The 16,337-nt window shown below is 44.2% G+C and overlaps 1 protein-coding gene across 1 annotated transcript in view; it reads right to left on the minus strand.

Moving 5' to 3' along the window:
• The window catches only part of LOC124625027 (zinc finger protein 711), a 178,043-nt gene that overhangs the window by 104,744 nt on the left and 56,962 nt on the right, over positions 1-16,337 (minus strand). The gene's annotated exons all lie outside the window — the stretch shown is intronic.

Raw genomic sequence — 16,337 nt, forward strand, 5'->3', positions numbered from 1 at the left:
ACCCAGTTCGCCCTGTTTGTCCAAGAGATCCCGAAAGCCGTAGATACCCGCATACAGGTTGATGCTGTGTTTCTTGAGTTCCGGAAACCGTTCGAGGGGGAGGAGAAACTAGTGTTTAACGTCCCGTCGACAACGAGGTCATTAGAGACGGAGCTCAAGCTCCGATTACGGATGGAGATGGAAAGCGGCCGTCCCCTTTTGAAGAAATCATCCTGGCATTTGGCTGAAGCGATATAGGGAAATCACGGAAAACATAGATCTGGATGGCTGGACACGGGTTTGAACTGTCGTCCTCCCGAATGCGAGTCCACTGCTGTAACCACTGCGCTACCCCACTCTGGTGGAAGCGTTCGATAAAGTTAGGAACAGAATACGAGCCTGTGGAATAATCAGACCAGCTTTGTGATTGTAATGAATACTTCCTATCACGTCATTCTTAACGGAAAGAAATATTTTGACGTAAAAGTAACTACGAGTGTACCCCAAGGGAGTCCTTTAGGACCACTCCTTTTCAGCCCATGGAAACTCCGTGGAGCTATTCCCAGCTAATGTTGTTGTATATTGAGAAGTAGCGATCCTAGAAAATGACGGAGAAATGCAGGAAGACTTGTAAAGAACAAAGTTTTGCACGTAAATAGGTGGAAATACCAGTTACTGTACGATTACACAATTGCAGCACACTCTCTTGAAGCAGTCAGTGACATTATGCGCTGAAAGCAAGGTAATGGAAAGTGAAATTATAATAAGAACACAATTCTTCCAGAAGAATGTTTTCTCAACAGTTAATTATAACCCTTTTCCCTTTATTTCTTATTAATGTTTCATACACTGTTAATAATTTAATAGGAGCAAATAAAATCTATTCTTTATTACACACCATGATAAAATCAACGAACAGTAGCTGCCATAAATTGTAAGACACAGATTTTGTTTTACCTTCAGTTCTTTCAGAAAGTTTGTACACTTTATTGACTACAATGCTACATTTAATTTGTTGTGTGCATTATTTTTCATCTACATCGCTCATTTAAATAATATTTTTCAGTAACGCTTCATTTTTGTTAAATGTACCTGAAAAATTACAACATTTTTATGTTTGTGTAGCAAAAATTACAGAAAGATAATTTTTCTGGGGGAAGGGGTGGCGGGATGGGGTGCAGCTTTGGCAGTTCTGCCAGGGTCGCAGGATCACCTCCAACGGGCCCGCCGGAGCTGGCCCTACGCTACGCTAATTGCCAAGGTGGGGGTCGTAGCGAAGAGAGGGAAGCCACTCTGTCACATCACTGTGACTGCAGTTTTGGAGCAGGGGTCACTACAGGGCAACCGACGCTGGCCGCAGGCCCGGCAACCGACAGCACAGAGCAAGGGAGCAGTGGAAACTAGGCCCGATTACCTCTGGTCTGTGTCACACTTGCACAGCACCGGATGGATATTTATTTACTACACTGATGAGAGTCGATGTGGTGTAAAACATTCCAGAAAGTTTGGTTGGCAGGAACAAAAAATAGCTTACGCATCAGAAAATGTATATGATTGTCACTGAGAAAGTGTTCAAGTGTAGAATGGCTGGAAAAGAGGAATTTACACACTGTCCGGATCTGGAAAAAGGATTACAATGTGCCAGGTTGTAAACGAAGATGGGTTCGTGCAAAATGCTGGCTTATGTTTTATGGGGAAAAAAGGAGGTCCAGAATATCATTCTGAAATGAATGCCAGACGCTACAAGGAGTCGTTTAGGGGCGTTCTCAGAAAATTATCGAACAGGTCTGCAATTGTTTTAGATCAGACTCTATATCACACAATAAATCCAGTGTCACGAAATCCATCTACGAAATGGAGAAAGAATCCTATTACTGAATGGACGGAAAGTAAGTGTGTAGAGCTTCCATCTAATGCCACATCATATAAAGAATTTACTACAGGTGACCTACTGGAAAACACACAACCGTACTTCAGGGGGCAGGAATACCTTTTGTAAATTAAACCTCTGTCATTGCCTGCAGCGCACTGCGAACCGAACACCATTGAACTTATTTGGGCATTTGTCAAGAACAAGGTAGGAAAGAGCACAAGAATTTAAAAATAAATGATCCTTTACAGTTGTGTCGGAAAGCGTTTCCCAAAGTGTCTGGATGAATTGAGTGAGTCATGTCAAACTTGAAAACATTTATGCACAAAGAGCCCACTGTCTTGACATATCAATATAACCGTTGCTGATCCAAGTAGAAGACTGCAGTAGCAGCAACGAGACAGCCAGCAGCGAAAGCAATTGAGGTAGATTCTATTTCAGTCTTCATTCCTTACTGCAAACTTTATTCCAGCTAATCGACTTTTTCATTTACTGTTCAAATGTGCTATACAAATGTTCATTTATGGTGAGCCGCTTGCATATCGAGCATTTGTTTGCAATTTCCCGTATTATTTTCCTCTACTCGCAACAGAAACTGAACGTGGCAATGTTGTACTGGAATACGACTACGAAGTGGGGGTGGATGCAAGGGCACTCAATAGCATCGTTATCAGTGCCCTTAAGAAGCGTCAGCATGCCATTCGCTGGGGGGGAGGGGAGGGGGAGGGGGGATCGAAGGCTGTCCCCACAGGCAGAGTTGCTTATAACGCATGAAAGTTCACCAAGCAATTACAGAAACCGCCGTCATGATGCACTGAATTATAGCACTGAAAACCAATTAATAAAATGCCAAACTGCTTGGACAAACTATACATTAAGAGCACGCTGACCACCTCTCCGCAGCACTTTAGGAATGGGGAACGACAAATCACAAAATTCACAAACTCATGTAACATTAGTTTCGGTGTGAGTGAGGATGGTGGGCATATCTCCAGCCAAACTGAGGATTGCCTTTTGCCCTAATGTCAGTGAATAAAACATACAAAGCAGAAACGTGTTGAACTGAAAATGACACACCACAAACTTCAGAAGGCAGAATATCCTTCCGCCAGAGTAGGAAACCATGCGCAGTCTGATAAGCAGCATTTCCTTCCATCAGTGTGGATGGCTTGATGTCAGCCTGCATGGTCGATCTGAGTGACTGCAGGTTGTTTGTCGCTTCGAAGCATTTGGTTATGATTCTTCTACGAGGTATGATTCTTCTGTCATACTATGAGGTGACAGCACGCAAAGGAATGGCACACAGATGCATATCAACATGCCTAGATGCTTCGTTCGCTGCTTCCTTGGCTGTGACATTTCCCTGTATTCTAAAGTGTCCAGGAGTAGGTTACCACTACCAATAGAGGTCGACCTTGACCTTGAGTACAGGTTACACTGATAAAGACAGCCAGTGTCAACAGTAGGGAGATGGCGGCGTCACTCCACCTTTGATATCAAATTGATACGCAAATTGATTAAATTGATGTATTAATCACCCCCACCACCGACCCACCCCCCCCCCTCCCCCGCATGAAGCCACGTGTTTCTCTCAGCCTGCACGTAAGCCCCTGCCCCCTCCTGTCCCCCCAACCTACCCTATTGGCAGAAATTTCGAATTTTGGCGGCAATTTCGAATTTTCGTGGGAATTTCTTTGTCCCAGGGCTGTGCTGACGTCCCACCCCACCCAGGAATTGGCGGGAAATTAAAATTGGCGGTACCCTTTCTGGATCTGAACTCTGGTCCTCCTGGACAGAATGCCCAATTGCATCCCCCTACTACCAGAGGTGCTTGGAATTGACGGGAAATTAAAAAACGGAGATGTCCTTTTCGGGACTCGAACCCTGATTCTAGTGGGTGGAACCCCCCCCCCCCCCCACACCCAACAAATGGAAACTGCCCAGACGCGAGAGAGGAAGGTTAGGTTAGTGTACTTCATTTATTTTGGTCGGGAAACTGACGCAAAGAGCGATCCTAATTATGTAATTAATCAAAAAGATGATGCCGAATTACACAACTATATGCATAGCGCTACACAAGGACGGCCTAAAATCGCAATGCAAATCAAAAACTGACGATGCCATACAACTGGTGATTTTAGTGCTGGGAAAAATTTCGCAATACCACTCGAAACTAGCGACAGACACACTCAAACTCTACCATACACCTACAAGCTGGCGGGAAAAAGGCAGGAGTTACGTTCATCTGACGAGATGTTAGTGTTGGACAGAGAGAAATTCAAGAAGTGTATCACCTGTAAGTATACAGTATCCATCACTGTTTGACGTCAGACCTGCTCAAAAACCATACTGCAGCTCAGTTCATCGAAGCCAATACACGCTATAAGAAAAATGCGTCACAGTTCTAATTACACTTCAAAATTGTCGTGAAAAAACCAGCACTCATAATGAACGGGTCATAATGCAGCACATGTACTGGGGACAACCGTCGTCCTGAAAGACTGCAAAGGGAGCGGTAATTGAAACGTGTGTTTTCCTCGATAGGCGTCCACAATAGGCCTTTCGTTCTGCGATGAAAAACACTTTTATTTAATGTCAACAACTGTTTCCTGCACTCTGTTAAAAGTACTTCTCTAATTTCGGAGAACGGTCCAGTTGGTCCGTAGCACTCTGCTTTCCACCATCTGGCCGCCGCCAACACAACAGTGTGTATAGTCAACTAAACAATAGGGTATAAAAGGACCGCCGCCTCGAGTGCAACTTGTTCGTCTAAAATATAGCGACAGAGCCCCCACGCACCGCCCCCTAGGCAGAGCGGCTGTGTCCGGCGACCGCCCACAGCAGACGCGCCCCCGATGCCACCCCCTTTGCTGCCGCTGGCCGAACTCAGCCCTACGCGACATGCCTTGAGACGACGGTCCTGGACAATACAAAAGGGAAATTCAGTAGCATAACCCAGCCAATCCGGAGAACGCTCCAGCTGGCTATTTCAAAAGTCGGCTGCTTGCGAAACAGAAAGCCCCTTCTGCCTAAAGCGAGTACAGCTTCACGCCGGCATCCATCAGAACCGCGATAAATTACTGCTATCCCGACCGAGAGAGAGCCGCGTCTGTTACGGAACTCGCCCGCAGCAGCCCACCATTCTGCGCAGGACTATTTAACATCAACTCGACTCCTACAATAAACCAACTATTAAAAAAGAAAAACACAATCGCGCCGATAATAAACGTCCTCTTTCCAGAAAAATAGGCAAAGTCCATTTTCTTTTAGTTTTATGAGCAACATTGGCATAGTTTTTACGTTTGACTGCCGTCGCATCTCATTTTTTTTGGGTCTTCCAACGAAACACACCGCCACCAATCACAAATGATCAGCAGATACATGTCCACCATGTGTAAAACCAGCAAAAAAAAAACAAAAAAAAAAAAAAAACTTTCGACTATTTTGCTGCGAAAATTACCGCAGAATGCCCTCGTTATCTCGAAACAGTCATCGGAGTAAAGAAAAAGCGAGACTTCAAACTAAAAAGAACCTTCTATATTAAGCAATTTCTTTCAGATTATTGAACAAATTACACGACCTGAGAGCGTCTCTCGAGTTCACTGTCTGTAAATAAACCGTCATGCACGATTGCATTACAAACATTTCAGACAATCTTCCACGCCATTGGCTCACATACCGGAAAAAACACATTCATTTTACGTTTGACGACAACAAACCATAATTCAAGAGAACGTAGCTGTTTTGTACACTATGATAGGTCCCCTTTTAATAGCGTGATGCTATATCACACTTAGCGTTTACGAAACAAATCGTGAGAGCCTGTCTCGTCCCGTGTAGGTAGAAGATTGAAATGTCGTTAAAAGATATCGCCGCAACGAAAAGAAATGAAACGCCTGTCAAGAATCATTCCGTGGTGCCCTAGCCATCTCCTCCACCTACCAGGCGGCACGTCATTGATATCAATTTGATAGGCTAAGTAATTAAATTGATCATGGGAGTCAGTTTGCATGGAGAGTTTGTTTTTCAGTAGTCAGATTACATTCACGACGTAGGTCAAATGGGAATCAGTGGAGGGACGACGTCGTTCTTTTCGAGGAACACTATTGAGAACCGACATTTGGAGCTGACCGCACCATACATTTCGCGTAAGAACTGCACTAACACGATCGTAGCAACTATGATACCGTCACCCTGCATAAAAAGCGGCCTTGAGGATATATGCACACACATAAGTAGCTGATAGTGTTACGTTTTCGGGTAGAAATGCTGTCTGCGATTTGGAATCAAGTCTATCCATTCTACCACGTACTTGGGTTGGATCCTGTAGCGGTCTTTTAATCATTACAGCCAATGGTGAATCATATTCGTGCCACTCTCATACCTCGAAATGAGTCACCTTTTTCGAACCTATCTGCTAAGGATCCCATACAGCAAAAACTCCAGCGCTATTGTTTTAGACAGTCCCTCTGTCTCTTGGTCGTAATCGAAGTCGCTTCCACAGATCGATTTAAAATTTAATCACCTGTTCTGTGTAGGATGACCATATCAAACAGACTATCAATCACACGAGAGGGGTCCTGTATTGTTCCTCCATAAGCAGTTTAATACTATTTTTGTTGTTGTGACACATCCAATCCAATCAGTGTACATCGTCATACACTTTGATTTTCTACCATAACATAGAGATTCGTTTCAGCTCCTGCTAAACCGACATTAACACGTTTCGATCCTCTGGCTCCCACAGAAAGCTAAACATCACGTGGCATAAACTGTACAGCTACCACAACACAGGCTGTTCGAAACAAAACACAGAGGCGATGTCTCTCATTGACAAAAATGTGGAAGACACCACAATATATGGACACTGGAAGAGTTTGCGGTATTGTAGAGCGCTTCCAAAAGATATTCGAAGCTGATAACCCGTACAGTTAATCTCATCTTCCCCGTCGACAGGGTAGCGGATGTTTCGGCGTTCCTTTTCGAAAAGCATTGTTCCTTTATTTTGCAGTCATGTACATGATTAATGTTCCGGTGTTGACCATCGCTGGAGTGTGCTGTTCACAACACACCTGGGGTAGTACAAACAAAGAGGTACTGTCATCTTATTGATAAAATAAAAACATGTGGAGGGCATTGCAGCATATGGAAATAGGACCAGTCTGTAGCATTGAGGAACGCTACCAAACAACTGTATGGAGGCGATGAACTCTACATATAATCCCATGTTCCATAGCGACAAGTAGCAGATATCATCCAGTGTTCCGCCAAGGTTCCCTCCATCTCAGCCAAGTAGTGTCTGTCAATCATTATACGGTAATCATCAGCATATCCAATGAACGGTCGGGATGAGAAAGACACTGTTCATATGGAACGATGTACTCTAACACACACCGCAGTTGATAGCGAGATCAATTTTACCCAGATGTCGGAGAGAGCTATATCTACCACATTCTGCATCCCGTGTAGAAACAGAGTGAGCTGAGTTAATGCTATAGGACCGGTTTCGTCCACTCGGGGAAATGGGAAAATGCTGTCGTAGCTCCGCCACCCGTGTATGTGTAAGATCATCTCCAAACGAAACCTGCTCCTGCATCACGACGTAGTATAAAAGACAGTACGAACACTTATGGTGCCGTTTCTTATTGGGAAAATTAGGAAGACTCAACATCATAGAGGTACTACAGTCCGAAGCAGATCCTCGTCCCTCATGGTCCATTCACGTCTATCACCCAAACATTCTGTCATCCTCATTCTGTACTATCCAACAGAGGAAAATTACGAACTACAAAAGCTCCGCTACTTCATCCAATGGACTTTTACCGCATCTCTCTCTCTCCCAATATATCGAAAACGAATACTGTCTATGTGCTGGCATCGAGCATATGCGGCGATCCTATTAAATATACAGGTATTTATCCATTGGGGCAGGTGGCCAGTGATCGACGTCGCTTGCACAGACCGGTGTAAAGTTTCAACACCTGTACTGTACGAGAACCTTCTCCCACAGGTTTACAGTCGCAGGAGAGAGGCCCTGTTTCGTTGTTTGATATACCGCATTTCCTGCTGTAACACGCGTTTTACACTGCCATACATTTTTCTTTCTTGTTTTTTCCTCCACGACTTCGACGTCTGTGTCAGATTCTAAACTGACATTAACGCGCTTTGGCCCATTGACTCTCCCAGAGAGCTAGACATCGCACGGCGTACATCATGTTGGTGCTGCTGATCCCACAACACGCCCACACACTGGGTGATTGAAATAAAAGACAAGTCACAACATAAGGAAACTGGAAGAGTTTAGAGGCATTGTGGAGTGTTTCCAAACTGCTGTCTGAAGGTGATTGACAACCTCCACATTTAAACTCATCATTCACAGTTACGGGGTAGCTCATGTGCTTTGTTCCATTTGATTCATGCCTCATATTGCTGCCATGCACGCGACCACTGTTTCAGTGTTAACCATCCCCAGAAAGTGTTGCCTCCTCCAAAATGGTTCAAATGGCTCTGAGCACTATGGGACTCAACTGCTGAGGTCATTAGTCCCCTAGAACTTAGAACTAGTTAAACCTAACTAACCTAAGGATATCACAAACATCCATGCCCGAGGCAGGATTCGAACCTGCGACTGTAGGGGTCTTGCGGTTCCAGACTGCAGCGCCTTTAACCGCACGGCCACTTCTGCCGGCGTTGCCTCCTCCACCAAGACTCTTTCTCCATCTCAAACAATCGATATCAGTCAATTAATATGTGGTAATCAACAGTGTACCAGTGGACTTTCGGGATGTAAAAGACACTGTCAACGTACTGTAACAATAAGCATCATAGTTGATTGTGCGATCAATTTTAGCAATTTTATCGTAATTTCAACACCGAACAATGACGTGGCAGCATCGTACCAATTTCTGTACCATCGCTAAACAGCCCCTCCACTACTTAGCGAGTACCATCGCGAGTGTAAATAGATGACTGTGCAGTACATTCATTCATTGTTAATTCTCGAACATACACCCCAAAGTATACCAGGCAGCGACCTACATATCCCTAGCATTTCGATCGTAGGGCATAATTTAAGATCTTTCTCTATGTGGATGGGAGTCACAGGGCATTCTCGCATTCTTAGGATAAAGTTAGACACCGAAAGATCTCCTCGCATTATCTTTGACCAACACTCCCTGCAGCACTGCCACCGATTTAATCTGCAGCTGACCAGAAGTAGACCACCACACTCCACGTTTCGTGTAGGAAAAGTGCGAACCAAGGCTGTAACTGCTGTCCCGCGCCCATCCAAGTGCACAAGATTTCTCCAGATGCACAAATGTCGAGGTGGTTAGCTCACTTTATCAGTGTACAGTAGATACGAATCTGTTGTGATGATATAACAGACGGTTAAGAACAAGAAACGGGTGGTTTTTATGCATTATAGAGCTCCAGACGGATGGAGTTTGCTGCATTTTACGTGAATCAACTGCGCTATCAATTCTAAAGTATTGTTCTAGTGTCTGGGGGTGATTAACTGATCAATTTAATTAATTTTCATATCAATTTGATATTAAAAGTGGAGTGACGCCGCCATCTCCCTACTACTGGTGTCAGGTTACCCACTTGGGCTCCTTGGTATCCCCTCTCCCTCTCCTCCAAGGAACCATCGGGAACTGATCAGACACCCTGGGTAATCACCAGCCCTCTACTCCTTTCTGTCGTCTCCCCTCTGGATCAACGAGGATTAAGCACCCATTCCACACTTCATCTTTTATTAATTGCGACACTTGTGTGGGAGGGATTCACTCTGTAGCTGAGCAGCATAGGGAGAGGTTGTAGGATGTGTCTATTTGTGAATAACAAATTACTTTCAGTGACGTCACTTGAGTTTGTTAATACCAATTTAATATTACGTCAATCAACACACCAGTTGACTACATCCAGGTAGATATGTCTAACTACGCTCATTTTTTACGTATTGCCATATATTCCTCAATTTCACGTACACTGACGAAAAAAATTGCAGCACCAAAAAGTAATTAATGTAGAGTAATGAAATTTCGGGAATACATTATCTAGGTAACATCTTTAAGTGATTAACATTGCAAGATCACAGGTTAATTTAAGTGCGAGATACGCCATTGCAAATGTGAAATGATGGTACATTACTAACTGGTGTAAACGCCACATATGTTGTACAGGTGTGAAGTTCCACGCCTGTTGCACTTGGTCGGCCATTACAGGGATTGTTAATGCTGTCAGTGGATGATGCTGGAGTTATCGTCCGATGATGTGCTATATATGCTCTATTGGAAACAGATTTGGTGATCGAACAAGCCGAGGCAACATGTCGGCACTCTGCAGAGCATGATGGGAGTGTGTGGGCACTCATAATCCTGTTGGAAAACACCCCTTGGAATACTGTTGATGAATGGCAGCACAACAGGTTGAATCACCAGACTGGCATACAAATTTGCAGTCAGAGTGCATGGGATAACCACAAAAGTGCTCCTGCTGTCATTCGAAATATCACTCAAGGCAATAATTCCAGGTGTAGGTCCAGTATATGTCTGGCATGCTTGCAGGTTAGTTGCAAGCCTTCAACTGGCCTCCTCCTAACAATACACGGCCATCCCTGGCAGCGAGACAGAACCAGCTTCCACCAAAAATCACAACAGACCTCCACCCTGCCCTCCAATGAGCTCTCGCTTGATACCAATGGAGTCGCAAGTAGCGGTGGTTTCGGGTCAGCTGAATGCACGCTACAGGGCGTCTGGCTCGCAGCTGTTCTTGAAGTAACGAATCTGTAATAGTTCGTTGTGTCACTATGGTGCCAACTGCTGCTAAAATTGCTGCTGCAGATGCAGTAAGACGCGACAGAGCCATACGCCGAACACGATGGTCCTCCGACACGGTAGTGTCATGTTGCCGTCACGAGTCCGGTCGTCTTGCGACCGTGCATTCTCGTGACCACCGCTGCCGGCAGTCGTGTATAGCAATGTCTTTCTGCAACATCGCAGAAGAAACAGCCAGCTTCTCGTAGCCCTATTACATGATCTTGTTCAGACTCAGCGAGGTGTTGATAATACCGTCTTTGTTGCCTTAAATGCTTTCTTGACTAACATCAACTCACTACATCCAGTCTCAAAGGTAACTAACCCTCAGGACCGTTACAGCGTGTACTTAAAGCAAACCTGATTTCCACATCTTTCAGACGTAGAGACAAGTCTACCACCTTTGTTTATGTCGCACAACTCCTTCTTGGTGTTGCGATTTTTTCCGTCAGTGAATTTTTTACCCATTTTCGTAGTTTTACCGGGCTTTCCACAATATTGTACATTTTGTCCAATCATGCAAGATCCACCTCACTTTTCCCGACGAAATTATGTTCTCATGCAATCAGAGTTCAGTGTGTGCCGGAATTAGGTATCACTGATAATGAAGCCAGAGGCGTGCACCGAGCCTGCACGACGCGCCCGGGACCGTACGTAGCCTCGACCGCCGTGCGAGTCTGATCCGCGCTGCTCGGTCAGCCGATCGAGCAGCACCAGGGTCCCCCGGCCCGTGTCGTGCCCCGCCACGCCACAACGTGGACGCAAGTGCGGCTCGGCAGCTAGTGAAGTAGCGCCTGCCGGGCGCTACAGCGTTGCGGGCGGGAAATGAAATATCTGAGGGCCGTTTCCAAGCAGTTCTTCACTTCGAACGGGAAAAATATTATTTATATATATATAATATTTTCTCGCTCGACGCTTATTTTGTGATATCCGTTTGACCTATGGCAGCGCCATCTAGCGGTCGAAACATAGCGCCATTTGGTTTCCCCCTTCAAGCTAGACAAATTTCGGGCTTTGTAGTTTTTTCTCGTTCGACGCTTATTTTGTGAGATATTTGGCCCGGTGGTCCATTGATCGTGACCGGAGGCGCTGCCATAGGTCAAACGGATATCAACTGCGTTTTTTAAAAATAGGAACCCCCATTTTTTGTTACATATTCGTGTAGTACGTAAAGAAATATGAATGTTTTAGTTAGACCACTATTTTCGCTTTGTGATAGGTGGCGCTGTAATAGTCACAAACGTATAAGTACGTGGTATCACATAACATTATATATATGTGTGTGTTATTCCGAAAGAACAGACACCACATTTACATAATTAAGGCGAAGACAGCCAATGGTCTCTTCAGTGCGCACGCACGCTGTGCTCAAACTGCGGTATTAGTTATGGGAAATTTATTGCTTTCGACACATATAACACCTGATAGCTACATCTCCCTGCTTGTGACCTCTTGTGCCCATCCCATCATATCTTATTATAATTTGGATATAGAATGACTCTCATGTTATAATGTGGTCTGAATGTCTTTAAAGTGAATTTCCTCCATTATTAAATGTTTTGGATACCATCATGCATACACAAAAAAAATCAGGTCACCATACCCAATGGTCTTGTGGTATGCACATAAAATAGTGTAATTACAATATTTAGAAGGTCTGTCGAGAGGGTTTTAAGCCTTTACCTGGATGTTTTATAGGAACACTGAGTAACTGTGTTGGATATCTGCAAATTATTGTCTATATCTTTATAATTGTAATTATTTAACTTGAAAATTGATTACACAAAATTGTGCTGCTGATGGGTGCTCTCTTAAAACAATAATGTATTCTGAGCCGTTTAATACTGTTATGTGGGCATAAGCGGCCTGGTCCTACAAGAGGAATTGCATGCAAGGATTTTTTTTTTTTTTTCCAAACGAGATGCCTCATTTACCGTCTTAGAAGAGAACAACAAAAAGCCAGAAACATCTTTTCCACAGCCTCCTCTCTCGGAAGTATCAGACACTGAACTTGACTCTGATACTATCTGATCTGCGATTTCTCATCAACAATATTGTAGACAGGATGCTCTCCAAGCTGTAACAGTATACGGGAAAATGGACAAGAAGTGGAATCGCGGTAAAATCTTATCCTCCGACACCATACACCTGATGATATTATTGTAACCAGTACATGAAGGGTATGTTTTTTGTTATTAAATAATGCAATTTTGTTAATGATAAGACTATAAGGATAAATCCAGCAGCTCACAGGCGTGTAATAAAAATAATATTAAAACGTTTTTATTCAAAAGTTCCAGCGCGCTGCAGAACTCATTCGACAGGTGACACACTACAAAGTTTATAGAGCACAGCAATTGGAGCGATGTCACTCATAGTGTGAGGGTGCCGCCTGGCTTCTATTTCATTTTAGATGTTGCTGGTGGGCTCTGTCTTCCAGGTGCTCCGATCACGGACAGGCGCAAAGGTACGTCATAGCTGTTACTTCTAGCGACACACACATGTTGGTGATTCCCCCGATTTATCGGCTTTGCGTAGGCCACTTTCCGTGCTTTCCGTCAGCCACTGTCTGCACTTTGAAGTCGTGGAGCTTGGGACAAGTGAGAGAGGTGTCCTACGGTCAAGATCTGGTCAGTATTCCCAGAGCTCTATGCAGGCTCACAGTCGCAATGTCATCTTCCATGGTTCACTTCTGTGGCAGAGCCAGTAGATAAAAGCTGCATCTTGTCATAAATACAGTACTGACTGCACTCTTATCAGGTATGGATAATCTGTTTTTCCAGCAGTTATTGTGCATACGTTGTTTGCAGTTTTTATCCACGAAGAGTTAGATTAACTGTAGCTAGGTCTTTGGAGAATAGTCTTATCGACAAATGGTGCTCAGTCTCTGCAGCTCTCTAAGCTAGCTCTCTAAGCTCACATTTTATAGTATTGTGACATCTGTGAGTTTATGACTTTAAATGTAGAAAAAGTTTATTTTTCGCTGCACTGTGGTCATTGCTCTGTTTCGTTTGTGTGTGATGAGAATGTACATACCGGGTGATCAAAAAGTCTGTATAAATTTGAAAACTGAATAAATCACGGAATAATGTAGATAGAGAGGTACAAATTGACACACATGCTTGGAATGACATGGGGTTTTATTAGAACCAAACAAATACATAAGTTCAAAAAATGTCCGACAGATAGCGCGTCATCTGATCAGAATAGAAATAATTAGCATAACAAAGTAAGACAAAGCAAAAATGATGTTCTTTACAGGAAATGCTCAATATGTCCACCATCATTCCTCAACAATAGCTGTAGTCGAGGAACAATGTTGTGAACAGAACTGTAAAGCATGTCCGGAGTTATGGTGAGGCATTGGCGTCGGATGTTGTCTTTCAGCATCCCTAGAGATGTCGGTCGATCACGGTATACTTGCGATTTCAGGTAACCCCAAAGCCAATAATCGCACGGACTGACGTCTGGGGACCTGGGAGGCCAAGCATGACGAAAGTGGCGGCTGAGCACACGATCATCACCAAGCGACGCGCGCAGGGGACCTTTCACGCGTCTGGCAATATGGGGTGGAGCGCCATCCTGCATAAACATAGTACGTTCCAGCAGGTGTTTATCAGCCAGGCTGGGGATGATGCGACTCTGTAACATATCGGCGTACCTCTCAGCCGTCACGGTAGCAGCTACAAAACCAGAATCACGCATTTCCTCGAAGAAAAAAGGCCCGATAACGGTAGATGTGGTAAATCCAACCCATACCGCGACTTTCTCGTCGTGCAATAGAGTTTCCACGACAGTTCTAGGATTTTCGGTAGCCCAAATTCTGCAGTTGTGGGTGTTGACTAACTCTCGGAGAGTGAAATGAGCTTCGTCGGTCCACAACACGTTACTCAACCAATCGTCATCTTCCGCCATCTTTTGAAACGCACACACTGCAAATGCCCTCCGCTTCACTAAATCGCCGGGTAACAGTTCATGATACCGATGGATTTTGTACGGATAGCATCGGAGGGTATGCCTCAGTGCCAACCAAACGGTAGTGTATGGAATGCCGGTGTGACGTGCGACTGCACGAGCGCTGACTTCCCCGTGCATAGACGAACCCGCTACAGTCTGCATTTCTCCCTCAACTGTCTCGGCAGCATTACGCCTTGTGCTCAGTCGGCCACTAGGGGGTCTATCGTCTAAACAACCCGTGGCTTCGTACTTCGAAATCATTCTCGCCACAGCTGCATTTGTCAACGGACCTTTACCCGTTCGAATCCCCTTCCTATGGCGATAGGATCGTAACGCTGAACTAGCACATTCCCAGTTCTGATAATACAGCTTCACTAAAAACACCTTTTCAGGTAACGTCAACATGCTGCGACTGCTGGCGCATCTGATTCTCTCTCTCATTACAGCTCTTTTTATACACGATTGTCGTGCGCAGTCACTGACGTTTCGCTGTCCAGCGCCAAGTGTCGGACATTTTGTGAACTTTTTTTTTTTGTTCTAATAATACCCCATGTCATTCCAAGCATGTGTGTCAATTTTTACATCTCTATCTACCTTATTCCGTGGTTTATTAAGTTTTCAAATTTATACTGACTTTTTGATCACCCGGTACTTTGCAGTATTGCCGCATCTATTTATGAGTCTTATACTGATGTCGCACATTAATATTATGAGAGTTAAGTGGCTGGGAACACTGCCAAATCGAGCTCACCACTGACCTGGTTCTAGGATTGTTTTTTGTTCCCTAAATTTTTTCCCGATATACCTGCTATGGTTCATGTGTAGTGGGAGATACGTCAGTTGCACCAGACCTGCAAGAGTTTGAAGGATACTCTTTATTAATTATTTTATTACGTTAATATACTCAGTTTAAAGCAACCTGAACAATTTAGGACAAGATAGATTGCTACTTATCATAAAAAGGACATGGTAAGTTGCAGACAGGCACAATTAAAAGACACTTACACAAAGCTTTTGGCCACAGCCTTCATCAACAAACGAGAAACACACACCATTCACACTCTCAAGGAAGCATACCACATGCACATATGACTGTGAAGTCTGGCAGCTCTAGCTTGTTTCTGACTGGTTTAGGGAGAAAGTGGAAGGGGAAGTGAGTGCTTGGCACTAAAACTGTAAACATTATGGTCCGAGCTGCCGCAGTTTGTGGTCATGTGTGGGTGAGGTGTGCTTGCTTGTGAGTATGAATGGTGTGCGTTTCTCTTTTGCCGATGAAGGCTGCGGCTACAGGTTTTCTATAAATGTTTTTTAATTGTGCCTGTCAGCAACTTTACGGTGAGTAGCAATCTTCCTTTACCTATGTTGTTGATACTCCTACCTGGAGTTTTCACTATTTGATTTTACAGTACTCTGACGTATACTAATAACATTTCAGGAATTATTTTGTTTAGGTATCATAATGGCGTGTCTTCAGTCCACCTAGGAATGCTACCACACTAAAAATGGAATCACCCACCAAGTTTTAAAAGCATGATGGTTGGTGGGAAGAGAGCGAGCTTGTTTCTAATTGGCCTAGAGCAACTGGAGGAGGGGAGTGCTTGGTGCTAAAATTGTTAGTAACGTTTATCTGCGAAGGCATTAGCACGTTACAACAGTTTTGCAGTGGCGGGATGACATCTCCCTGAATGACTGATTGCCATTTGTGGCAGCTACTA

The sequence above is a fragment of the Schistocerca americana genome, chromosome 1, assembly GCF_021461395.2.
Source record: "Schistocerca americana isolate TAMUIC-IGC-003095 chromosome 1, iqSchAmer2.1, whole genome shotgun sequence".
Lineage (NCBI taxonomy): Eukaryota > Metazoa > Arthropoda > Insecta > Orthoptera > Acrididae > Schistocerca > Schistocerca americana.